Source organism: Rattus norvegicus, chromosome 13 (assembly GCF_021556685.1).
Source record: "Rattus norvegicus strain SHRSP/BbbUtx chromosome 13, alternate assembly SHRSP_T2T, whole genome shotgun sequence".
NCBI lineage: Eukaryota > Metazoa > Chordata > Mammalia > Rodentia > Muridae > Rattus > Rattus norvegicus.
The window spans coordinates 81,661,139-81,688,306 of NC_141546.1; the positions used below are offsets into that span (position 1 = coordinate 81,661,139).

Below are 27,168 nucleotides of genomic sequence, written 5' to 3' on the forward strand. Positions count from 1 at the left end.
GGAAGGCTGTTTAGAACACAGTTTCTGAGCTGGTACTTTGGGATGGGGCCCAAGAGTTCACATTTCTAAAAAGTTCCCAAATGTCGATGCTGCTGCTGCTGCTGCTGCTGCTGCTGCTGCTGCTGCTGCTGCTGCTGCTGCTGCTGCTGCTGCTGCCTGGGGACACATTCTGCAAACAATGTGTAATGATCTCCACTGTCTCCCCCAGAGTTTCTCCTCCTGCTCCCTATCTCACTCTTAGCCATGCATGAATCAACGGATTCATTATCAAATTACAGAAGTGCTGTCCTGTCTTATTTGTGCATTCTACCCTCACTCAAGAGTGAAGGATAATAAAAGCATCAAACTGAGCTTGGAGATCTGGGAGGATAATCAGGGAAAGCAAAGTTTGAGGACCAACAGATCTCGCCTAACACCCACCTGCCATTCACTCCCAAACACAATGAAATGTTTGCCAGCGCAAAACCCAGCTCCTTCCTTACGTAGCATATCAGCATTGCTTCTGTGATGATGACTTCAGCAAGTTCTTTTGGCACAAGATTTTATTAAAGAACAACTTCTTCTAGAATGATCACTTTTGGTTATGTAACTCTAAACCAGAAGGTATTCGGTAGACAAAGATTATAACAACTTTGAGGCTTGATGTCCTCTCTGGTCCTCCTGGTGACCAGAGCTGAGGCAAGGATGGGTTTGGATAAGGATCTTAGAGGTCTATCGGTGGGAAGAGACAGTGACAATTATTTATAATAGTTCTCTATTGTCAGTAAACAAAATGTCCAAAATTTAGCCCCCTCAAGTAGTATCTACTGATTGTTTATTCAAGACTGAAAGTCCAGACATAAATGAGTGAGGTTTCCTACTCTGCCTAGAAATCAATAAAAACATTGGGGGGGGCATTTATTCCCCTGGAGTTCCAGATTCTCCTTCAAGTTCCTGCCTTGGTAAGTAGGATTCAATTTTGTAAGACTCTATGATTAATGTCTTTATTCCCTTGCAGGATGGCTGCCAGGGGCTGCCCTCAGCTTCTAGGAATTGCTTGCATACTCTTTCTCCCTCCCAGTGATTCTCACATCCAGAATCCTTTCTTTGTGAAGACTAGAAAAGAAGTGTCTCAATTGTTTTAAATGCACCTTTGATGACGTCAGGCCCATCTAATAAAACTGTAATTCATTCAACTGATTCATTACCAATTTATGGAAGTAATGTCCCATCTCATTCATGGTTTCCACCTGCACTTAAGGGTGAAGGGTAATAAAAGGATCAAGCTGAACTTGGAGGACAAGGAGGATAAATAGAGGCAGTAAAGTTTGAAGACCAACAGATCTTGTATAGCATCTCACCCCCATTACTCTCATACTAAAAATTACTGAATCATATTGGATGATGTGGTTGAGGTAAAACTAACAAGCCAGGGGACCTATGAAGTACTTCGAAGGGAATAAAAAGATGGCAGAGGTGACCTGGGCTTCTATAAAGGTATAAAGACTTCTGGGAAAGGAAACATTTATGGCTCAGTAGTTGGCTGAGCTATGATGATTTCACTGGGAACAATGACCAAGAAAAATGTAAGAGTGAGACCAAAGAAGGGATCACACTCTGAATGGAAGAGGTCATGGGCATCTTGAAGGTATTGGGGAGTCTTTCACAGCTATGCAGACAATGGCGTGGCTAGCCTTGTTTTAGAGATGCAAGCTAACAGTGATGTCAGGAATCCATTGGATAGTAGAAAACTAGAGGTTTCAAGAAGCTTAGTCATTATCCAACTAACTTCAGAGAAGTTGGGCCAGCTAGAGGTTATGAACATACCACATGGGTTGGTGTCCCCTAACATCAATAGCTCTTCATCACTGATGAATGCCAGTGTCTCTACTAACATTGAGACCTTACCATCCCTCCACTGGACCAAATCATCAGCCTGCTGCATTCTTGTGAAATGAGGGGTTTTCTAATAAAAGATTCAAACTTCTTGGTCTAAAATACAGGACTCTTTGTGGCCTGGCCTGGCTTGCCCTATCCAGCTTCAATTCTGCCTTTATCCAGAACACAATTCCTAAGTCTTACTAATCCTATAACAGAAGGCGCCATTGAACATATCCTTTCAGCAGAAAAAATTGCCAGAACAATCCTTCCTCATCCCTCAAGACCCTCAAATCAAGTGCCTTTACCTTTATTCTATAACTCTGTAGTAGGCTGAATAACTATTCCCATAGAGTTCCTAAAAACTGTGACTGTTGCTAAAGGGATTGCTAAGCTCCCTTGACTTGGTTACAGACCTATTTGAATGATGACAATGTAAGAAAGTGACTATTAGTTATTTGAGGAAACAGGTTTGTGTGTAGACATAGGCAAAGCCAGGACTGAGCTGTAACTCTAGCTTACAGCTCTGAGTCCATTTTTCACTTTGCCAAGATTAATGAGAATTATGTGCATGCCAACAGCTTGCACATAACATTTTGTTTTCCTCTTTTGAACTGTGCCATTCTAAATAATTTGGTTGACACGGATAATATGGAATATGACAAGCACATCTTACTCTTTGCTCTCTTTCCCTCCCCTAAAGAATGGGTTACAAAGGAATTAGGTGAAAATTTACTTAGTGACCAAGACTGAATCTCCCTACTCAACCTACTCATTGAGAAAGCTAGGTCAAAACACCTTTATCTTTAATTTAAAGAGCTTCAAATTATGTACTGGTACACATTTTACCAAATCAACCAGAAGCCAGGGATGGCTACACTGAAGGGGGAGGGTCTGTTGGTGTGGTAGCATCCTTGGGGCTACCAGATGAATTTGATCTCATTTCTCCCATTCCCAAGCCAAATGACCTTGGACAAGTTCCCTGCCTGCCATGGCCTTCTTTCTTATTTTGTTAAAAAATCCCTAACAGCATTCACCTTAAGGACTGTGGTGAGAATTACATAAGTAATGGGTTCTTTGGGTTTCTGGCCTGACACAGAAGGGCTTTGGAAATCACCACTCAATATTAACAACAAGGAAAAAAACTGAACAAGCTTTAAAAACTGATGATTCTTAGGTTCATCAGAGAAATGAGCTCATGAGGCTAACGACTGCTCTTAAAATTGGAAAGACAAGCAAATTCAGAAAAGTGCAATTGAGGAAACCAAACACACACACACACACACACACACACACACACACACACACACACACACACAAACGCAGAAACCTCCCTGGGAACAGTTATAGGGGAGGAGAGCCAGAATTACAACTCACGTTCCGGGGGACCAGAGTATAGGAAAGTCTCAGAAACAAACCTCCAAGGGTGAAGGGGTATATTCATAAAAGATCTTGCCTCTAGTGAACTTTCTCTAAGAGGTTGACCAGATGGACATGCTGAAGATCAGAGGGGGGGAAAACACAAATTCCTTTGCATTAATGTCACACAGAGTGAAAATGTAGTCAATTTGAAGTGTTCCAGAACATTCTCTCTTAAAGGAGCCTGGTCTCAAAAGAAGCTCTCCCAGGGCCTAACCCATTAGGATTTGAGTAGAGATCCTGGACTAGAGAGATAGGAGTGCCCAGCTCTATCCCAGCGCAGTCCTCCTGAACCATTTAAGGAGAAGGACACTTGAGAAGCAAGTATGTGATTCATAGTGCAAGAGCACAGGATCACTAAAAGAGTGAGGCCATCCTAGTACATAGAATCTTTCCTTTCCTCCATACCTTAATACTCAATACTGAAGGCTTATTGTGGGAGTCAAAAGGTATGTGTGTGTGTATAATGAGCGTGCATGTGTATGTCTGTGGTGAGTGTGTGTGTGTGTGTGTGTGCGCGCATGTGTGTATGTGTGTTTGTATGGACACATTTCTGGTGTGTATACAGAGGTCAGATAAAAACCTCAGATGTTGGTCTTCATCTTGCACCTTGTTTGAGACAGGGTTTCTGCTGTTCACCGCATTTACCAGGCTAGCTGACCTGTGAGTCTCTAAGGATTCTTCTGTCTCCCCTCCTGTCTCATAGTAAGAGCATTGGGATTACAGACACAAGTGACTAGGTCCAGATTTGCATGCCTTATGCACAAATGTTCTACACACTGAGTCATTTCCCTAGCACCAAAAGCTTACTAATCACAGTTTCTCTTACACAGATCATCTTGTCCTGACACTATAGAAAAATTATTAGGTATATCAAAATGGAAAAAAAAAGCTCAGAGAATATTAAAAGGCTTAACAAGTATCAGAGCTAGAGCTAAATATGGCAGGAATATTGAAATATCAGAAGTAATTATAACCTTTAAATTGTGATAGATATGCTATGAGTTATAATTGGTATATTATAATGAATATAATAATAAATGGGTAATTTAAGCAGAGAGGTGGAAATTCTAAGACTTAAAAAAAAGCGTGTTAGAGATCAATGGCTTTGTAATGAGAGTTAAAGGCGCATTTGAAGGGCTTATTATTACGCCGGACACAACTGGAAAATGTATCTCAGCTTGCAAATATGCCAGTAGAAATGCCTTCAGCAGAAAAGTAAAGGGAGAGCAAAGAAAGGGAGAGCAGAGCATTCCAGAATGGTCAGATAGCTATAGTATGAGTAACACCCACATAACAGAAATGTCAGAAGGAACAGATGCAAGATTTGAAGCAAAATGACCCAACCCCCCCATATCATTGTCAGATACAAAATCACAGATCCAGGAAGTTCAGAGAACACCCAGTGAGACAAAACTCCACTGCTCATACCACCATTGTCAACCTGCAGAAAACCAAAGACAACAGGTATCTCAAAGAAAGTTATGGGTGAAAATATTTCTAGATAAGAATTATATCTAGCCAATAAGAAATGTTAAAAGATAATTTTCAGAGAGAATACAAATTAAATAGATTAGAAATCTATTTGAATCTATTAGAAATCTGGTTCTATTTGAAGAAAAAGAAAGCACTGGGGAAGAACTAAATGAAAAAGAAAAATGTACTTTCCTGATTTTAATTAATCTAACATGTTTGTACAAAATAATATCAACAACAATATATTTGATGAGTATAGCATACACACTATATATATATATATACATATATAAATGTTATTAATTGTTACTATGACAGCCTTGTCCAAAATGAACTGTGTTTTATTTGGAAGTACAAGTGGATTAGTTATAGCTGTTAGTTGCAAACTATAGGACAGTTAAATAAAATTTTCAAAGAAGTACAATTTATATTCAAAAAAGGGGGAGGAAATCAAATCATATAAACTCTGAAGAGTTAAATACCCTATCCCATTAAAATTACAAAAGTCAGAAAATATAAAACACATTTTTAAATGGGAATAAAGAACAAGGGTGCAAGCAGAAATTATTAACAATTATGATAAATATTACTCTAACTGGAATGACTATTCCTGGTTGTAAACTTGACTACATCTGGAATGAACCACAATCTAGAATTGGAGGGCTCACTTGTGATTCAGATCTTGAGTCTGACACAAGTTTCTAAACTGGATCTTGGCATGGAGATCTTGAGGCAAAGTGGCTATGAAGCTTAGGCCCAGGCAAGATAGTACACTCGTTTAATCCCAGGAGACTAAATCAAAGAGATCTCTGAGTTCAAGGGCAATCTATAGAGTTAGTTCCAGGAAAGCCAAACTTAAGCAGAGAGGGAATCAGAAAACTGGTAACAGAAAGAGGGGGACCCAATGGAGGAGTTAGAAAAAGGATTGAAGGACCTGAAGGGGTTTGCAACCCCATAAGAACAACAATACCAACCAACCAGAGCTCCCAGGGACTAAACCACCATCCAAAGAGAACACATGGACAGACCCATGGCACCAGCTGCATATGTAGCAGAGGATGGCCTTGTTGGGCATCAAAGGGGAGAGAAGCCCTTGGTCCTGCCAAAGCTCGATGTCCCAGGGTAGAGGAATGTTGGGGTGGGGAGGTGGGAAGGGGTGAGTGGATGGGTAGGGGAACACCCTCATAGAAGCAGGGGGAGGGGTAGGGGATAGGGTGTTTATGGACAGAAAACTGGGAAAGGGGATAACATTTGAAATGTAAATTTAAAAAATCCAATTAAAAAATTTAACCCACAAACATAATCCATAAAAAACATTAAAATATCTAACAAGGATGAGCTGCACACGTTACATTATTTTTACCACTGGTTTTCATAACGGCAAACAACTTTATGTATAAACCTTTCATTAGTGTGATCCTGTGGTAGTGATTTATTTGTTTCTGTGAAAATATATTGTACTTTGATACTTAAATTCTGTAAAATGTTAGTTTTTTATTCCTGCTGGTAAACTTAACTGTTTCCCATAAGCACATTAAAATTGATCAGTTTCAAAAGAAAAAAATAGAAAGAAAGAGGGGGACCATTTTCCAGGCCCAGCAAGCAGTAGAACATGGCAGCTTCAGCCATGTAGCTCTGACTCTAGAGTGAAAAATAGAAGGGACTACTGGGACAATTGATGCTGGTCAGATGGAGCTAAGAAATTAGCTATGATTGAGACCAGCATCACTGAGGTGATATCTTCTAGGAAGTGTTTTCCAAGAGCACAAAGAAGCTGTGCTCCAGAGATAGCCAAGGTTGTACCTTGTGCTACAGCTGTACTTGGTAATGGGTAAGAGTTACTCAGGTGGTACTAGTTTTGAAGGCATGAAGGAGTCATGAAGAGCACTCGGAGAGGGCATGGAAGGTCATTGGTGAAGGTGCAGCTTCAATTGTAGTTGACAGCCCAGGACTGAAGGAGTCATGCAAAGGAGTTGCGGCTTAGCACCATGAAGGGAGCCTATGAGAGGATATTGGTGAAGCCTAATTGCAGTGAAAGACCACGGCATATTGGAGATGTCAGTACCACGGGCTGGATCACCAAGAGCAGCAGCAGCAGTGCAGTGGAGTGGATCAACCTGAGCTTAGAGTGCTACAGAGGGCAGAGCTGGAGAAGTGACACCAGACCTTAGCAGGAGCCCAGAAGATCATGTGTGGATCCCAGACACTGAAACAAGAAGCTGTAACATTGAAGTTGCCTTGGAGACCCCAAGATGTTCCAGATGCCAAAGTGGTGGGTTATCTGCTGAGGAAAGCTGCTAATAGGAAGTGGAACCAGCCCAGGAGGAAGAAGTTAGTTGCAGTGAACAAAGATGAAAAAAGAGTTAAAGATATGAAGACTGCTTTCACATCAGTCATGGAGATGCAGAGTTTGGAGTTTTCCCAACTGATTTCCTGTCTTACATTAAGAATTACAATTAAGTGATTGGATGACTCTTAGAAGAGGCTTTGAGCTTTAGACTTTTAACATTGTTGAGACTGCTATAGACTATGGAGACTTTGGAACTTGGAGTAAATGTATTTTGTATTATGCTATGTTTAGGTATGGCCCCCATAAACTCTTATGTTTGAACAAGCCTATGGGGGCCAGGGAGTGGAATGTCGTGGTTTGGATATGCTTGGCCCAGGGAGTGGCACTGTTTGGAGGTGTGGCCTTGTTAGAATTGGTGTGTCACTGTGAGCTTGGGCTTTAAGACCCTCATTCTAGCTGCCTAGAAGTCAGTATTCTGCTAGCAGCTTCCAGATATAGATATAGAACTCTCAGCAGCTCCTGCATCCCTCCCTGCCTGGATACTACCATGCTCCTGCTTTGATGATAATTGACTGAACCACTAAACCTGTAAGCCAGTCCTAATTAAATGGTCTTTAAAAGAATTATTTTATTTATTTATATCCCAAAAGTTTCCCCACTTTCTGGTCCCTCCTCCCTGAGTTCTTCACCTCCTTGCCCCTGCCTCCAAGAGGGTACTCCCCAACCAGCCCACTTACCCTCTCCTCACCCACATCAGTATGGGGCATCAAGCTTTCTCCATGGGGCATCACGCTTCCACAGATTAAGGGTATCCTCTCCCACTGAGACTAGACAAGACAGTTCTCAGCTTTGGGGCCATGAATCAGCCCACAAATGCTTCTCAGTGTTTGGCTTTGTCTCTGGGAGCTCTGAGAGTTCCCAGTCAGTTGACACTGTTGTTCTTCCTATGGTGCTGCAATCCCTTTCAGCTCCTTCAGTTCTTCCTCCAGCTCCTCCATATGGGTTCCCAACCTCAATGGTTGGCTTGAAGTATCTGCACTTGTCTCAGTCAGATGCTGGTAGGGCCTCCCTGAAGACAGCCATACCAGGCTTCTGTCTTCAAGCACAACATGGCCTCAGCAATAGTGTCAGGATTTGGGGTGCACACATGGGATGGATCCCAAGCTGGACCAGTCACTGGGTGGCCTTTCTTTCAGTCTGCTCCATTTTTGTCCCTGCATTTCCTTTAGACAGGAACGATTTTGGATTTAAGTTTTTGAAGATAGGTGGTGGCCCCCTGCCTCAACTGGGGTTTCTTCAGGCTCCATCTCCCCTCTGTTGGGCATTCTTTAAAAAGAAAAAGTCTCTAGAGTAGTAACACCGTAGTCATCACTACTGAAGGCTTTTCATTTCCTTTGTTCCTAGCTTTCCTTTCCTTTCCAAGTTATAAAAGCACTGGATACTCAAAACACATGATAAAATTTATGTATGTTTGTAATCTTTTAATAGTTTGCTGGCACACTATAATAGTCATTAATGATGTTTTTTAAATTGCTCAACTATAGCATTCAGAAACCTGTGTGTGCATGTGTGTGTGTGTGTGTGTGTGTGGGGTCAGGGGAATAATGGGAATTGAACTTGGGTTTGTGAACCCAAGTAATTGCTCTGTTACTGTGCTATATGTTAATATTTTGTGACTGAGCACTTGTAACATTTGCTTTTTATATTATATTAGGTGCCCATTAATAAATGTTTTTCCTAAAAGTTGCTTTGGTCATGGCGTCTGTTCACAGCAGTAAAACCCTAAGACAATAACTGCAACAATAATAATTTTAAAGATTTGTTTAGTTTTTTGTGGATGAACATTTTGTCTGCATGTATGTAAGGAAGTATACCACTGGGTTCAGTGATGCCCACAGAGGCCAGAATGGGCCATCAAATCTCCTGGAACTGGAGTTACAGAAAGTTGAGAGCTACCTGTGGGTCCTGGGAACCGAATCCAGATCTTCTGAAAAAGCAGTAAATGACTCTGTTGCTAAACTATCTCTCCAACTCCCATCAAGGATCATTTACACACCATGTCCTAAACACACCATTGAAAAGACACAGATTGTCATCATAAATTTGAAAATAGTATGTTACATAAGGAACCTACTTTATTTTTTTTAAAAAAGAATGTATTTGGGATCATAATTAGAATAAAAAGTTGTGAAATCTTTAGAAGATAAAATGAAAGAGAAATCTAGATGATCTTAGGTATGATAAGAAAAACTTTTAAAAATATACCACTAAAGGCACAGTTCATAAAAGAAATAATTAACAATCTGCCCTTCATTAGAAGTTTAAACTCTTTATCTGCAAAAGGCATTATAAGAGAATGAAAAGACAAGTCACAGACTTGGGGAAATACTTGTGTAAGATATATGTGATGTACTACTCTGGCAAAGGGGTGCTGACTCTGGGAGAGGCGTGCACATACAGAAGCAGGGGTGTATAAACTTTGTGTCTTCCACTCAATTTTGTAGCAAACCCAAAGCTGCAATAAAAATAAAATCAATTTAAAATAATAATAATAATAATAATAATAATAATAATAATGCCAATACTCAACATGCATGAAGGAGTTTCCTTGTATAAGCATTTTCCTCAGGAACTTAATTAGAATCATGATCAACATTTATTGAATCATTACTAAATTACAGACTATTCTAAATATGTATATTCCAATTTTCTGAGTAAGTCTTCCTTGTGTGTGTGTCTAGGGTTTGAACCCAGGACCTTGCACATGCAAGGTAAGTACTCTACCACTGAGCTATAACTGCAGCCCCTTCTATTTTGAGACAGGCCCTCTCAATAAATTGCCTAGACTGAGTTTGAATTCATTTGATAGTCCAACTAAATCTTGAACTTGTGATCCTTCTGTTTCAACCTCCCTAGCAGCTAGGTTTGTAGGCCTGTGATACAAGGCTCAACACTGCTTTGTTTACTTTTCCAATTAAAAGCACACTTGAAGAGGTTAAGCGATTTGTCCGAGGTCACGATGCTAATAAGTGCCTGGGCTGAGATTCAAACCCATGCTTTTAACCTCGACCCAGAATGCTTGCAGAAGCTCAATTCATGGCAAGAAGCCAGTACACAACAAAATAAAACTTAGTTTTCTCCCTCCTTCCTTACTTTCTCCTTCCTTCCTTTCATAGTAGCAAGTTGAAGCAGGCGACTTCTCCATCATAGCTCTTAGAACACCAAATCAAGGTCTTTGAGCCACATAGATAGATATTTGGAAGTTCAAAAACAATAAATCTTCAGTACAGGTTCAGAGCCTAACAAAACCATCAAAGCAAAGACAAACCATGCAGCCCTGGTGGAGATCACTTCTCTGCTGGGAGAACAAGTAAGCCTTCAAACAGGAAGGGGTTTCGGTGATAAGAGGTAGAGAATGGGACATACCTAATGATGACAGTCAAAAACACTTCAATGCTCGGGTTCACTGTCATCAACTTGATACTAACCTGTCAAAGCTGCCATAGCAGATCAGTCACCTGTCTCCTCCATTCTCAGTAGCATTGGGTGCGGCTTCTCCCAAGAAATGCTCACCTCAGAATTATTGTTTCTCTAGAACACATTAAGTCAGTTACTTAATCAATTATTGTAATAATAATCAAATTCTTGACAGGAACCTGAGCACATAAAAAATATCACACACACACACACACACACACACACACACACACGGTTCCTAGAGTTGTGAAGGGGCAGGAGAAGTTGCTAATCACATTACACACTGAGGGAAAGATGATGTAACCCAACAGAAGTCTGTCTTGTATTAGGAAAGGAAATGGTATGTACAATAGCTAGTATCCAGGAAATGCCCACCTTGGTCATCTGAAGATTCCTTGGACCTCTCTGTCAGCTGGGTCACCTAGAAAAAAGGATCACAGATGTGCTGGGAATATGTGCATGTCAATTAAGGTGGTGAGGGACATCTCATTTCATTCTCTACAACCTTGTAAATTGAGTTTAATTTCACCATTCAGTAGGCAACATAAGGCCAGAGGGTTTAAGCAACTACTCAAATTTATTGAGCCAGTAGGTTATGAAGCTTGGGTCTGAAGCCAAGGCTATCTGCCTCCAAAGTTCTCTCTCATTTTATTGTGCACACAACACAATAAATTATCTCTTGGTCTCCAGGTCTTAGCAGTTAGTGAACATAATGGAGGATCGAACTCTAAGACATGAAACGCTGTGAACCAGGGAGAAATAAGAATGCAAAGCAGATAAGTAGAGTAACACTGACCGACAGTACAGATGCTCTCCTGATGTGTAATCTCCTATTAGCATATTCTAGGGAATCCAACCCAGAATTGTGCCATCCAAAATAAATCCTCATCATTTGAAGTAAAATGATGTCACATGATTTCACAATGAGATCTAGGCAGAAATGCATACCTACAGGAAGCTTTTGGAAACCTCCCAAAGCACACCTGACAAGTACCCTTTCCCCTTCCTCATGACTTCAAACCTCTTTCTTGTAGAATGGCTAGAGGATGTGTTGGTTACTTGCCTCATTGTTACATCAAGACACTGGAGAAGAGCGGCTTAAGGAGAGAAGAGTTTATTTCGGCACTTGGTTTCAAGGGTACAGTCCATCATGACAGAAGTTTGTTCTCAGCTCTTTCTCCTTCTCATGAGGCCCAGGACTCTAGACCATGGAATAGTACTGCCTACATTTATAGTGGGTCTTTACACCTCAATAAAACTGATCTAAATAATCCCTCTTAAAAATGCACAGAGACTTATTCCCATAGTGATTCTAAATCCACTCAAGTTGACAGTCAAAACTAAATACAACAGTGCTACCTTCTTGCCAACCTGACACCCAGCACATCACTTTGAAACCATAACTTTCTACTCATGGTCCTCATAGACTCATGGCCATCTTGTAATGCCAGATGCACTCATTTCAACTTCAAAGGTCCCCACAGTCTTAAAAGTTGTAACACTTTAATAATAGCCCCCAGAATCCAAATTTCTTCTGAGACTTGAGGCAAGATCTTAACCAAAGCTCCTATAAAATAAAACCTAACCCTATCTTATGTGCCTATCACAGAATAAACATTTCCATTTTACATCCAGTAACCAAAATGGATGAACGAGGAAAACACCAAATCCTGCAGCTTCGTGTCTCTCATGGAAATAAATGCCCATTCTTTCTCTTGCTTATCTGTATCTCCCTCTCATCTTCTTCACTATCGTCAGCACATGAGCACACTATCTGTTCACTCATACTCACATTTCCTTCCAGGTATTTCATCCCTTCTTTGTTCCTCTTCAAAATTCCTGAATGTTCTATATTACTGATGTCTTCACATCCTTCCTCCCTGTTCTCTGTGGTTCTAATCACATAGAAACTAAAGGTCTTTAATTGTTGCATCTGGGGCTCAATTAATATGCTCTCACCTTAATTGGTCCATCAGTAATATTTGGCACTCTACTTGGAACAAGTCCTCTACTCAAAAACACTGTCAGATACACTTAAACTTCTCTCCTGACAGCTGGGCACCTTTCCTTTCCCTGGCTTATAAGCCTCCCTTCCTTGACTTCCAGCTGTATAGTTGCTCAAGATTTATTCCTAAACTCTTTTCTATTTTAGGGGTAAGGACTCTCACAGTGCAGCCCAAGATGGTCTCAAACTAACAGTAAATCCCAGGCCCAACTTGAAGTCTGCCTTCCTTAGCCTCCTTGGTGCTGTGCTTTGCACACAGGTACCACCACATCAAGCTTCTGAGCTCTTTCTACTCTACACCTAAATGTGCTCCCACTGGGAATTCATCCAAACTCATGGCCAAGAAACCTATCAGAAACCGGCTCTGCATGGTGAACTTCTATAGCTACAAATAACATCTACATTAACTCCCTTTCAAGGTTCTACTGCTGACGTGTCACCTTCCCAGTGAGGCTTTGACGAACCATATTTCTGATGCAATCTATGGACAGTGAAATAGCTCAGTTAGTAAAGTCCTTTGCTGTCAACTTGAGAACTTGTGTTGAATCCCCAGGACCAACACTGTAGGCAAGAACTCTCTCCCACAGGTTGTCTCCTGATAACTTCTCACATATGGGCGCATGCGCGCACACACACACACACACACACACACACACACACACACACACACTCACAATGTAATAAAAAAAGATGCATTCAACTTCTACTCCATCAGAACATTCCCTTTCATCCCCTTTATTCTCCTTCATAATACTTTCTATTTGCTATTATGTTATATATTTATTTATGTTTCCAAGTCCTGGACTGTGGCTATATGAGAACACGGACTTTTGTCAACACTATATGGTTATAATCTTAGAATTTGGAATAGTGTCACACATAGAAAGCACTTAATAAATATTGTAAAAAGAATGAATGGGTAGATGTTCTTATAGGTGATACCATAATACTAACAAAATCATAGTTCGAAGCATCCATTCTCATACAAAATTGTTGGCTCTAACAACAACATCTGTATTATTACCTCTAAAATCTTTCTTTCCTTGAACCTATATTATTCTTATTATCTATATTATTCTTTTAGCTTTCAAAGTGCCCACAGTGATACTCCTTACAGAATCCTGAAAGATACAAATATGAGAGACAGATGTCTACTCTCCAAGAGTTTGATTTCCTAAACACCAGAACCTACAACTGTCAATTATACAGCAAAAGTAACTTTACAAACTTCTTGTTATCATAGAACAGGGCAGGGAGACAGCTCATTATACCTGTGGACCCAAACTGATTACATGAGCCCTCTAGGAGAAGTAGGCATTAGGAAGAGTAATGAGAGTCCAGTGCTAGCCTTGGAAGAAGCCATTAAGTCAGGGAGTGGAAACATCTCATGGTTTGGAAGGAAACTGTCACGTTCAAGGGAGTAAATTCTGCCGACCACCTGAGCAAGCCTAGGAACAAGCTCTGCCCGAGAACACCCAAATGAGAGTTCTTCCTGGCCAGCATCTCAGCTTGGCATTTTAAACATCTAAACAGAGAATCCAGCCAAACTATCCTGGACTTGTGCCTAACTACAAGGACAAAGAATCAGTGTGTTTTAAGCTACTAATGAGTGCGACTGGGACAAATAGACACTAATCTACCAAATGGCTATCAGTGAGTGACTGGGAATTCTGAAAACCTGTAACCTGAGAATATTCTCTATTCTCTAAAGAGTCCAGCCTACTCTACCAGAGTTGGCTTCCATTAGATTCCTAGGATGTCAAGCTGATATATTAACCTACTGTCAAAGGCCACTTTCTTTTGATTTTCTTGGTGTCAGAACTTTAAAGAAGCTAAAATATAGAAGGTCATTCTATATCTGTTCCCGGTTGTAGGGGAAATACTCTCAAGCCTTCGGACTCTGCATCTGCTAAGCTAGGTTTAACGAACGGTCTGCTTTCCTATTAAGCTTCAGGGAAGTTAAGAAATGGCTGCTTTCATAGAATTAGCAAATGCCACCAAAACTAAAGGTCAGACCAAGTTGACATTAAATACAGTATTCCAGTGGGGCAATACGGGGTACTTTAAAGAGCAGTCCTCACACGCCCCAGCATGCCCTATAGCAATGGCTATTCATTGAGCACAATGTTTTGAGTGCTAATGGAATCCAGTTCAACTCTTTGTCAGTCCCTGCCCTTTGCCACCTGTGACCCATATTAGCCACAATAAGTCTATTTTCATCAACAAAGCCCCCACCTCAAGTGCCCAAGGAGGAGAAGGTCCTTGTGGCTGGGTCCACATTTAAGATAACACAGCCAGCATTCAGCGCCAGCACCACTGGACACTCGTGTATCCTCTCAAGTGGCTTTTGCTGTTAAGGGCAGAGAAACAAAAGAGGATGGGCAAAGGGAAGACTCTAGCTGAGCTGAGTCTGTGCAGGAAACTCCAGCAGTCGAGTGAAGGAGTCAGGTGTGTGAGGCACAAGGAATGCATGAACGTGGAACCAACCTCTGGAAGATGCACATCTCAATTCTGCCTCTTACAAAGTCTGTATTCTTGGACGTACTTTTAGCCTCTGGTTTGCTCATCCATTCAGTGAGGATAGTAATGAAAACACGAATTAATATGCATTACTATTTCAATTTATTTTATCAGTTTTCTCTCTCTTTTCCTTTTTCCACCCAATGGCACTTATTAACATCTGACATCCGCACGTTCTGTATAGTGATGAATATTTGTCCCTATCTCCTCTATCCTAGATGTGATTGAAGGCTCATGGCAGTAAGGATATTCTCTGCTCCCTGCCATCTCCATTGTGATGACTACACCCAGAGTGTCAGCTAAAACAAAACCTTCTTTCCTTCAACCGTGTTTGTTGCACCAACTTTAAAAGTAGTTGATACAAAAAAATTGGTTCTGAGAAGTAGGGCAGTTGCCGTGATAAATCTGACCATGTGGTTATAAGTCCTTAGCGCTGTTTTGCAGGAGGCTTGTGGAAGAGCTTGAAGCTATAGGGAGAGACGTCCTAGAACAGTGTTAACAGAGCGCAACCGCCATTCTAATGGGTGTGCGGATAGCCAGGATGACAAGAGAGACGAAGACAGTTAACCCATTGAGGTTTCAGAGGAGAATAAGAATTTGGTTATAGGACATTTGTAATATTCTGACCAAAAAAGAAAAAAAAACTAGCTGCTTTCTACCTGAGTTCTAAAAGCTGATGAGGTTTAATGCAAAAGAAACATACTATTTCTTTCTTTCTTTCTTTTTTTATTATTTCAAGATGGGGTTTCTCTTTGCAACAGCCCTAGCTATTGATCCTGGAACTTGTTTTGTTGTCCAGACTGGCCTAGAACTCATAGAGATCTGTCTGCCTCTACCTCCCTAGTTCTGGGATTAAGCGCACGTGCCACCATTTATCATCTGGGTTTTTTTGTTTTGTTTGTTTTTTTGTTGGGTTTCGAGTTTTGGGGTTTTGGGGGACCTCTTTGCTTTTTGTTTTTCACTTTTTATTTTTCATTTTTTATTTTTCTGTAACAACAGAAATTTTTTAAGACAACATAACAGCAGGCCCCCAGCCTTAGTACAACTAACGCCATTCTGGGAACGCCATTCAGGCCATGGGAGCCAGGACGTGGCAATACCACCTGTCAAAACAAAATCCAAAGCCTAATCCATCTAAGTGCACAGTTCTGGGAAAGTCCCTAGGTGTGCAAATCTTACCTTTAGCTTCTTTAGTTCCATTTCTGGCTAATTATTCTTGCTAATTGAGGTGTGTCAACCCAGGATACGTATTAGTAATTAAAAGCTCACCCTGAGAAAGGTTCAGGGCTAGACTTGGATCCCAAACACTCAGTGTAGTTGCTGGCCAGCTAATGAAGGTTTCTATTGGCTCAAGTTCACAACTGAGTAGACATCTCTGGTGGCTCGCTACCTCTCAACAACAGCAGCATTCAACTGTTGGCATGGTTATTACATACTGACCTTACTCAAAGTTTCAGTAAGATAAAAAGTAGGAAAAATAGAAGAAAATGTGCAATTTAGTGCACAAAGCTGAAGACAAAGGCACAGGCAGTAGGGGAAACGGGCATAATCCTTAAAGACTCAGCATCATTAAATAGAGATCTCACAGCAGACAGCAGAAAGGGTGCCCTGAGGTCAAGATCCTACTCATTGAAAGCCCCATCTTATAGGAACCCAAAGTATTTGAAAGTAGAGAGCCTGACTTGGAGTGCCGCTAACAGGGTTCTCTGCCCCACCTAGAAAAATCTCTCACTGAATTGAGCTACCAAGGCACATCAAGGCCACTATCACTGGTAGGGCGACAGATTACATCCTGAGCTAGCAATAAAACTGACCAGCCTTGCCTGCATGGTTCTCTTTACTCAGAATGCAAATGTAAAATGCCAGAGGGACAGGGTCATAGAGGCTTGCACCAGGACTCCAGAAAGTCACAGAAGCCGGGTGAGTTGTAGGGGGATCAGATTCCCTTCAGAGAAACTCTAAGAAGTCATCATAGGAAGCTGTGATGGTGAAGCATAATTTGGGACAGAATGTTAGAAAGCTAGAACTATGAACCGCCCCATAAAGAAAGCTACAGATACAGAACAGAGCTGGCACTGGAGTGGCCACAGTTCACACGTGCTGTAGGCAGCAGAGCCGGAGAAATAGGGTTATCTGAGGACACTGGAATCAAAAGTGATTCTTTCGTCTCCAGCTCTAGATGTGAGAAATAACGCTACAAGATTTGGTGTTTGTCCTACCGGATTTCAGTCATGCTTTGGCTCAATCTTGTCTTATTTGCCTGTTCTTACCTTTTGGAATTGGGTTGCTTATTACATATTATTAAATATTGGAAAAATGTAACATTTTAACAAGTGCTCACAGATATCAGATTACATGAATCCTCTTAGACCATCCCGCATTTAGGCTTTTGAAACTAAACTATAAAGAACATTCTAAGTTATAATGACTTTCATTGTGAGATGGTTATGAGCCTTTGAGGCTCATGGGTCAAATGTTGTAGTTTAACAACGATGTTCTGGGTCTCGAGTTCACAGAGGATAGAGGGCATGCATGTCTTTGAGATGTTCCTGGGGATGTTTCATAAAGGAGAGAAGGCTAGCCCTAAATGTGGGCAGTACCTCCACAGACTAGAATGCTGCATGAAATAAGAAGAATAAAGTGAGTCAAACACTAAGTCTCACCTCCTCCATCTGCTTCCTGACACATAGGTGCCCTCATGTTCCTGCCACAAAGCTGGAGCCAGGCCTCTTGCCACACCCCTCTGCCATGGCAAGCTCTACCTAAACTTTGAACCAAACTAAACCACTTTTCACTAAGTAGCTTTGGTCAGATAGCTTGTCATAGCAGCAGGGAAAGCAGCGTGTTCACTTTTCTCATTTGGGAGTTGAGAATAAGAACAGAATCTACCTGAAAGACAAGTCAAAGATTAAGCAGTGAAATGTATGAAGTACCTTTCAGAAGGTCAGACATACTATGAGGTCACAATGACTGCTGGCTAATATTAGAAATACCAGCCCTATTGATAAGGAGGTAGTGTTGGTTGTGCAAATGAAATGAGAACTTGTGAACCTCTTTATCGTGTGTCTAGTGCACAGTGGTTCTTCAATAAGGAATTTTATAGTGGTATTCTGGACATATTCAACACCAGGATCTTGAGTAGAGGTACACAGTAACACCCCATTACAAAATATGTCTAGTATACAGATTGCTATAATTTCTTGTCCCTTTAAGCTGCGTTCAGTTAAAGGCTATGTTTTCAGAACAGGAGTATTGGGAGGTAGAATGAAAACTTTTATGAAAGGATGCCTCACGGAAGGCCCTTGGAGTTCTACAATTAGAAGGTAGTTTCCTACACTTCTTTGAACATCTGTAAGACATGAATTGTACAAGAAACAGCCTAGGTCCCACCCAGTTCCCTCTGACCCTAGCTCAGTGTGGATTACTTGTTCTCAAACAAGACTCCATTACTGCTATCCACACTATGAGATGGTGCAGCTAGGAGTTGGCCTTCACTGGGCCTAGACAACTTTATACTTAGAATATTTAGAACTTGGGGCTGGAGAGATGGCTCAATAGTTACAAGTATGAGCTGCTCTTCCAGAAGAGTTTGCGTCCCAGTACCTCAAGGTGGCCTATACCCATCTTTAACTGTAGTTCCAGAGGATCCGGTACCCTCTTCTGGTCCCTTAAGGCACTGTACACATGTGGAACACATACATAAAATGAAAGCATATAAAATAAAAATAAATCTGTCTTTAAAAGAATTATCTACAACTGTGAACTAAATCTCTTCTTTTTTCATGAGAGTCTAAATGAGTTATTTTTTTATCTTTATTAACTTGAGTATTTCTTATTTACATTTCGATTGTTATTCCCCATCCCGGTTTCCGGGCCAACCTCCCCCTCCCCTTCTCTATGGGCTTCCCCTCCCCCTCCTCCCCCTATTACCACCCTCCCCCAACGTGAGGACAGCAGCTAAAGGGAGGGAGGAATTGTTCTGGCTCATGGCCCGCCCAGGTAGGGAAGCCATGGAGGCAGAAGCCTAAGACCAAAAGGTCACATTGTACCCACAGTCAGGGAAATGGGGAGGGATGAATGCTTGGTTTTAAGCTCTCTTTTTAAGTCAAAATACATCAGGACACCATCCCATAGAAAGCTACCGCCCACAGTGGGCAGGCCTTTGCACCTCAACCTGTGTAACTAATACCTCACAGGCATTCCTAGACCCTTGTCTCCTAGGTGATTCTAGATCCCAACAAGTTGCCAATGATGATGATTCATCATAAAAGCACTTGTTAGATTATTAATTATAGTGATGAAGAGCTGACACGGGAACAATGACTATGTGTAACTGAGATCATAGCTAGTAGCAAAAATGATTATGAAGTAATAAGTATTGTTTTTACCTTTTAAAATATAATTTAATTATAAGTTTATATGTTACATATCTTAATAACTACTTAATTTGATAACTACTTAATTTAATAACAAGATCTCAATTTTTCCTGGAAATTTAACCATTGTCTCTTGTGTACCAGTACAATCTTTCTTTAGCACACTACTGTTTGTATAAATGTTATATTTTTTCCCTATCACTAGCAAATGTCTTTTACTTGCTCCAGACAAATAAATAAAGGTTGAAATGCTCATGCCAAAAACTAGTGCAGACTTCTTTCTAGGCACTACGTGGGAGTCAGGCCCTAAAGGGGAAGCTGATATAATCCTCTACCAAGCACTCAGACAATGATGATGACGTAGGGCAAGGCCTAAGCTGCTCGCCTCCAAAGCCTGGCCTAGAATCTGTGACTATGCTGGCTTCTTACTGGGTCAAGGACTGACAGAAATAAATAGGCAATTCATTAAGGTGTCAATCACTCTGGATACATGGTTATTAAGAAGCTAAAACGTAGGGATTTGTCTAGACTGTAGAGGAATGAATACAAAGAGCCACATATTGAGAGGGTTACAGCTGTGGGGAAATCACTGTCCCAGCTATGATATGTACAGGCTCAGGCTAATCAGCTTTTGTATTCTCAACTCCACATTCAGGAAAAGAAAACAACATGGTAACATTTGGTAACAACATTTCAGTAAAACAACTAATATTCCTTTTCTCCAGTGACCACAATCTAAACCAAGCACCTCTGTTACCTGAGCCATTTCTTGGAGCAGATGCATTGTGATCTCTCAGGAGGCTGATTTTCTTGTTAGCACTCTGGATTTAGCATAGAGAATTCAAAGTTCCAGAAAATTCGCCAGTAGTTATTCATCATATCTTTGGCTCTTGAGGCCAGTAATCTGTGGGTTTTGTCTTCCAGGAGAGGCTCAGAAAATGGATTCAATGGTCATCTTTAGACCATAAGCATAAAGAAGCAAAACAGAGAATCAAGGGGGGAGAAGAATTTGACATGAGCAGTCATCACAAATATGTCAATAGGATGTACTAAAGGGGTCCACAAATGCTTACAGAGACATCCAGCAGCAGCAGAAAAGGGTATTTCTCTTGTGTTTGCGCTCTCTCTCTCTCTCTCTCCCTCTCTCTCTCTCTCTCTCTCTCTCTCTCTCTCTCTCTCTCTCTCTCTCTCTGTGTGTGTGTGTGTGTGTGTGTGTGTGTGTGTGTGTGTGTTAGAGGATAACTTAGAAATCGGGTTGCTCCTTCCACCTTGTGAGCCCACAGGATCAAAGTCAGATCCAAGGTTTCACAATTTCTTCAATGCCAGAAACGAACATCTAAAGAGCTCCGAAGGGCATCCCCACCCTCTCTGTGCCACTTGCACCTTTCTTTCCCCTCTTGTTAGCCCCGCTTGAAGTGATGACAGCCCCCACTAGATAACATTTGCAACAGTAGTGCTGGTTCAACTGGTGGTCAGCATGTACGAGAATGCAAATCAATCCACTCTTACTGTCCTGTACAAAGCTCAAGTCCAAGGGGATCAAGGACCTCCACATAAAACCAGATACACTCAAACTAGTAGAAGAAAAGTGGGGAAGAGCCTCGAACACATGGGGCACTGGGGAAAATTTCCTGAACAGAACACGCAAGGTTTATGCTCCACGATCAAGAATCGACAAGTGGGATCTCATAAAACTGCAAAACTTCTGTAAAGCAAAGGACACTGTCATTAGGACAAAACGGCAACCAACAGATTGGGGAAAGATCTTTATCAATCCTATATTCAGTAGAGGGTTAATATCCAATATATATAAAGAAGTCAAGAAGTTAGACTCCAGAGAGCCAAATAACCCTATTAAAAAATGGGGTACAGAGCTAAACAAAGAATTCTCAACTGAGGAATGTCAAATGACTGAGAAGTACCTAAAGAAATGTTCAACATCCTTAGTCATCAGGGAAATGCAAATCAAAACAACCCTGAGATCCCACCTCACACCAGTCAGAATGGCTAAAATAAAAACTTCAGGTGACAACAGATGCTGGCGAGGATGTGGAGAAAGAGCAACACTCCTCCATTGTTGGTGGGATTGCAAGCTGGTACAACCACTCTGGAAATCAGTCTGGAGGTTCCTCAGAAAATTGGACATAGTACTACCTGAGGACCTGGCCGTAATACTCCTGGGCAGATACCCAAAAGATGTTCCAACATACAACAAAGATACATGCTCCACTATGTTCATAGCAGCCTTATTTATAATTACCAGAAGCTGGAAAGAACCCAGATGTCCCTCAACAGAGGAATGGATACAGAAAATGTGGTACATCTACACAATGGCATACTACTCAGCTATTAAAAATAACGACTTCATGAAATTCATAGACAAATGGATGGAACTAGAAAATATCATCCTGAGTGAGGTAACGAATCACAAAAACAAACAAACAAACAAAAAAAACCCACACATAGTATGTATTTACTGATAAGTGGATGAGCCCAGAAGTTCAGATTATCCAAGAAACAATCCACAGACCATATGAGGCTCAAGAAGAAGGACAACCAAAGTGCAGATGCTTTAGTCCTTCTTAGAAGGGGGAACAAATATATTCATAGGAGGGAATATGGAAACAAAATTTGGAGCAGAGATTGAAGGAAAGGCCATCCAGAGACTGCCTCACCTGGGGATCCAGCCTATATACATACAGCCACCAAACCCAGAAAATGTTGCTGTTGCCAAGAAGTGCATGATGACAGGACCCTGATATAGCTGTCTCCTGAGTGGCTCTGCCAGAGCCTGACAAATACAGAGGTGGATGCTTGTAGCAAACCACTGAACTAAGAATGGAGTCCCCAATGGAGGAGTTAAAGAAAGGATTGAAAGAGCTAAAGGGGCTTGCAACCCCATAAGAACAACAATACCAACCAACCAGAGCCCCCCAGGGACTAAACCACCATCCAAAGAGTACACATGGTCAGATCCATGGCTCCAGCTGCATATACAGCAGAGGATGGCCTTGTTGAACATCGATGGGAGTAGAAGCCCTTGATCCTGCCAAGGCTGGACTCCCCAGTGTAGGGGAATGTCAGGGTAGTGAAGCAGGAAGGGGGGTAGTGATTTGGGAGGGGGGAGAGTGGTTGGAGAGGGGGAACACCAGTATAGAAGAAGGGGAAGGGGGTTAGGGAGCTTATGGACAAGAAACTGGGAAAGGGGATAACATTTGAAATGTAAATAAAAATATTTAATTAAAATAACAAAAGCAATGCCTTTGTGATGCCCTGAGTCTCCTCTCTGGACTCTCCTACCCAGACCATCAAGAGTAAGGAGAAGCACTCATCAGAGACTCTCTGCTGCCCACCAAGTGAAATGAAACTACCCCTCCACACAGACCAAAAAGATACCTCCACAGCCGCCTCCTTTCCAGAAAGATCTGAATCAGAATATCCCTGATGCTCCCTCTCTACCCTACAGGGGTGCCACTATTCTTCCCAGAGGCTTATTGCAAGAGCCACCAAACTCTCTCCTTTTGTCCCTGACTCACAGAACTCACTGAGAACCCAAGGCCTCAGGGGCAAACTTCTCCTCCAGAAGCCTTCAGTATGACAATTTGTCACCACAGCTTTCATTTCTAAAAACTCAACTTGGTTCTTTTTAAAGCCCATCTCTTCTTTGTCACTCTGACCCACTTCTGTCCTACGTTTCCTCTGATCAGCAGTATTTATGGTACGTATTCAGAGTGTGGTACAGATTATAGCCACCTGCCATGCAATTGATTACCGGCTAACCCAATCAGCTTCCAAGGAGCACTGGAGCTGTAACAGACCACACAGCGATACTGAAGTTTAAAGGCGGTGAAAAGGTGTTTCTCTTCAAGCAACATCCAGAAGTAGATGGTGAAGGTTAATGGATGGTTTGAATTCATGCCATTATTGTAAGACATTGTCCTCGCGCATTCGTTTGAAGTCATTGCTACTGCAGCTGGAGTGCAGCTAACTTGGAAAAGAATGAATTCTTAGGAGAGAAACACCATTTCTAGTTACGTGCAGGAAGTGTCATCTCATTCATCAGGGAGAAGTAGGTCATGTGGCCCTACCTAATGGCAACAGAGGCTGCGAAAGTAGAATAGTCAGGTAGCCATCTGCTCCTGTGTCAGTCCATCTGTATGAAAAAAGAGAAACTAACAAAGGAGGCCTCTTGAACAGCAGTTAAGAGGCAAATCATGCAAGAGCCAGCTGTTCAAATCTAGCTTCATCATTTGCTGACTGGGGCTACATTTGACAAGATCCCCCTTAGTTTTCTCACTTGCCTCTCCGAAATGCTCCTCATAGGTTCTGAAGTTTGAATACATTAGTACCAGTTGGTGGCACAGTTTTGGAGGTGTGGCCTTACTGGGGGTGGGCTTTGAAGACAAAGTCATGCGTTGTTCCTAGATTGTTTTCTCCATCTTGTGCTTGAGGTTCAGGATATGAGCTCAGCTGTTGCTGTGGTGGCCACGCCTTAACTCCTCCATCACTGATTTGCATCCCTCTGGAGCTGTAAGTACACACAAACCTCGTCTTTGGTAAGCTGTTGGTGTTTTATCACAGCAACAGAAAAATCAACTAATACGTAAAAGTAATGCCTGGAAAATGCTCTCCTGGAGCAGTGTGCAGCATGGTAAAGACTATCACTCTTACAGGTACGTATTTCATTGCCCTTTTTAGGACCTTTGGATTTATACAATTCATGAAAAAACTCTCTTGTTTCCTTCCTTGAACACCTTTTCCTTGCGGAACACTCCCTAGGCTAACCTATGATATTTTTTTTATGTTAAGCTTTTCAAGAGCAGGAGTTCCCATGGCTTCATCGCTAGAGAAGTTCCATAGCAGCCTTCACCACAACCCCAGGACTTTTACTGGCGAGAGCATTGTTTTCTCCTTCCGATTGTCAAAGTGCCATTCTGCAGAATAAAGGCAAGGTAGAATTTTGACCTTTTTTGAATATCCAAACATGATTCATATTTAGAGTTTTGATTTTTCTGAGGAGACATTATTTCTATGCAAGATCTCAAACAGATGGCAAACTCCCCAGACCAGTAGCGAATCTCTAGTCTTCTCTCCAAGGAAAATCCAGCCCTTTGGCTCAATGCAGGTGGCTCCCTTTTAACTCCCTGTCTTGTAGAGACTTGAGAACTCAGCTCCTCTTTCTTAGCTGGGCATAAAAGCACTCCACCTCCAACGCCCTTTATCTGACCCACTTGAGTATCCTAAGATCAGCACCTATGTGCCAATCAAGCCTTGGACTCCTTTTCCATTCTATTACCTGAAATTTTTTTTCTCACTGTCTTTCCAGCTCAGCAATGGATCTAACTTAAAATCTTTAAGTGTTTTACTGACATTCTTCTGTGCCAAATGTGCGGGAGGGGTTTCCACATCTGTTCCGTCTGCCAAGTTCTTCACAAGTTTGTTTTATGCCTAATGAGACACGGAATGGATTTCTCTAGGGGAAAGAACAAGGAATTCTGCATTTTTTTTAAAAGAATGTGTTAGTAAGCTTCATAGGATGACAATGAAGAAGGGTAATGCACTGGTGGGCCGGCACTGAGATTCCATGATCTGTACCTTCAACCCACAGAGCAAACAGACACTGTCATCTTTCCATAGTCTGAGTCCCCAGTGTGGAAAATGGGAGCTTAATAAACTTATCTGTATTCAGAACTCTAAAATCAGTTAATTAGGATCAGAAGAGAAACAAAGAAAGTCATAGAAGGGACCTTCATGTCTAATGGTCAGATGTTGGACCAGACCCTGAGTTAGACGATGACCCAGGAAATGTTAGAGTAAAGAGACAGAAGTTCACTGTGTTGTCCATCCTGGTACTGCTAATCACACAGCCAAGAGTAGGAAAATTCCTGGCCCAGCTTCCTTTTCGATGCTTTGCTTCCTCATCTGTCAACCCACCTCTGCCACCTCATCCTGGGCTTTGGGAGACCCCTGGATGATATGTGAAGTCTCTGTCAGGGGACAGATAAGACTCGCTAGACTTGCTTGTTAGAATTTTTTTTTTTGCAAACCACAAAACATTTTGTCTACTAGTGCCTGTGTGGATAGGTACTCTCAACTGCACTAAGTGTTCCAAATATTATATGAAAACACTTTCATAGGATTATATTGGAGCTGAAAAATTCCTATGACCAAAGTGACAAGATAACTATCATAGAATAGGTAGGGTTGATCAGACCAACTTGCTACACTGCCTATTACAAAAGAGTCTACTTCATCCAATTAAGCTTAGTGTTTGATACTTGATAATGACAGCAACCCACTTGGCCATTGACTTCTTTATATACTATACTATATACTATAATTTTATCATTATTTTATCTTTCCTCATTAAAAACTACATGCATGCATGTTAAACTAATGGTAGCCTCACATATCTTGTGTTTATTGTGTCTCTTGATTGTATCAGGGTCCCATGAAGTGATTGGCAAACACCGTTCAACATAAGTATGTACACTTAGTGGCGCTCACACAGTTATGAAATCACCTAAAATACATTTTCAGGAAACACCCTCTCATTGAAAGATATGCACAGTATAGGTTATTTTTAAACTTGTATTCTTTCTCTGTAGCTATGAGCAAAAATATTAAACCTCAAAGTAAAATTTTTGCATTTGTATTCACAAATGTCAGAATAAGTCTTGGCAAAAATAATAGTTACTTAGCTTATATTCACCTAAGATAAAGAGAATCCACTGGAGTTTGCTGCTTGTCTTCAAAGCTTCCTATTCCATTAGAGAAAAACAATAGCTGCATGGGAGCATTTAACAAAGCAAGATAGAAATGGAAAAATCCAGAAGACTGCAGGGAGGGGGATGGTGGCAGTTGTTGAGCCAGTCAAGGATGCTAAACAGGGTGGAAACCATGCCAGAAAGGCTACTTCTAAGAGTGACTATTTGCTGTAATTTTGCTCTGCTGAACAAAGCCAGCAATGAGCCAACCCAAAGAGTCCCTGTTGGTGAGCAAATTATACATGAAAATATGATGTTCTGAAAACCATTGCCAAACTAGACACCAAACAGATCTTGAATGAAAGGTCTAGGTTTTCGATTGATGGGTCAGCTGGCTGGTAGGTAATTTGTTCCCCAGAAACAGTCTTAATTCTCTTGATTACAGGAAACTAAGATTGAACACTTTATTAAGAGCACTAACTCTTCCCAGAACTAAATTCTGAGCTTCGACTTAGAAAATAATTCTGTTCTAGTATATATTTAAGACCTTTTTGCTTTAACAGTAGAGGCACCCACGCCTTCCATAAACTTGCTTGCACCACTACAAGGCAACACAGGCTACAAAAACTCATCGCCTTGTATAAACTTTTGATCAAAGGTTATGTCTCAACTCCCATATTCATTCTCGAAGGAGGACTGTAATTGATGTCTATATGCAGGTAAGGGCTGGTGCAAGATAAGGCAAGGCCTGTGATTGGGCAGTGAAAAAGTAAGGCAGGAACAGAGTTCTTGTAAGGCGGGAGAGAGGAAAAGAAAGGGAAGGAGGAAAAGGACGACCCAGATCTGTGTGGCCTTTAAGGGCCACGGGTAGTTATGAATATTTCATAAGGGAGGGATTTCTATAGGTCAATTTATCTTATCTAGGTGAGTGGTTTGTATCATTATCAATTGGTTGTGTGGATGTTTTGTGGAATGAGAATTTAAGATATAAATCTGATTGCTAAATTATAAGCTTATTGAGTTTTGATTTTAACGGGTTAT

The 27,168-nt window shown here is 41.3% G+C and overlaps 1 long non-coding RNA gene across 3 annotated transcripts in view; it reads right to left on the bottom strand.

Annotated features, from left to right (window-relative positions):
- The window catches only part of LOC134481528 (uncharacterized), a 174,870-nt gene that overhangs the window by 47,231 nt on the left and 100,471 nt on the right, over positions 1–27,168 (bottom strand). For 2 of the 3 annotated variants that reach the window (XR_015635591.1, XR_015635590.1), the window contains exons 1-2: positions 10,895–10,951; positions 10,531–10,633 (exon numbers count right to left, since the gene is read on the bottom strand). This is a non-coding gene — a long non-coding RNA (uncharacterized LOC134481528). Of the gene's footprint in view, positions 1–10,530; positions 10,634–10,894; positions 10,952–27,168 lie in introns of those variants that run through there. The other variant, XR_015635592.1, reaches the window with a different exon arrangement.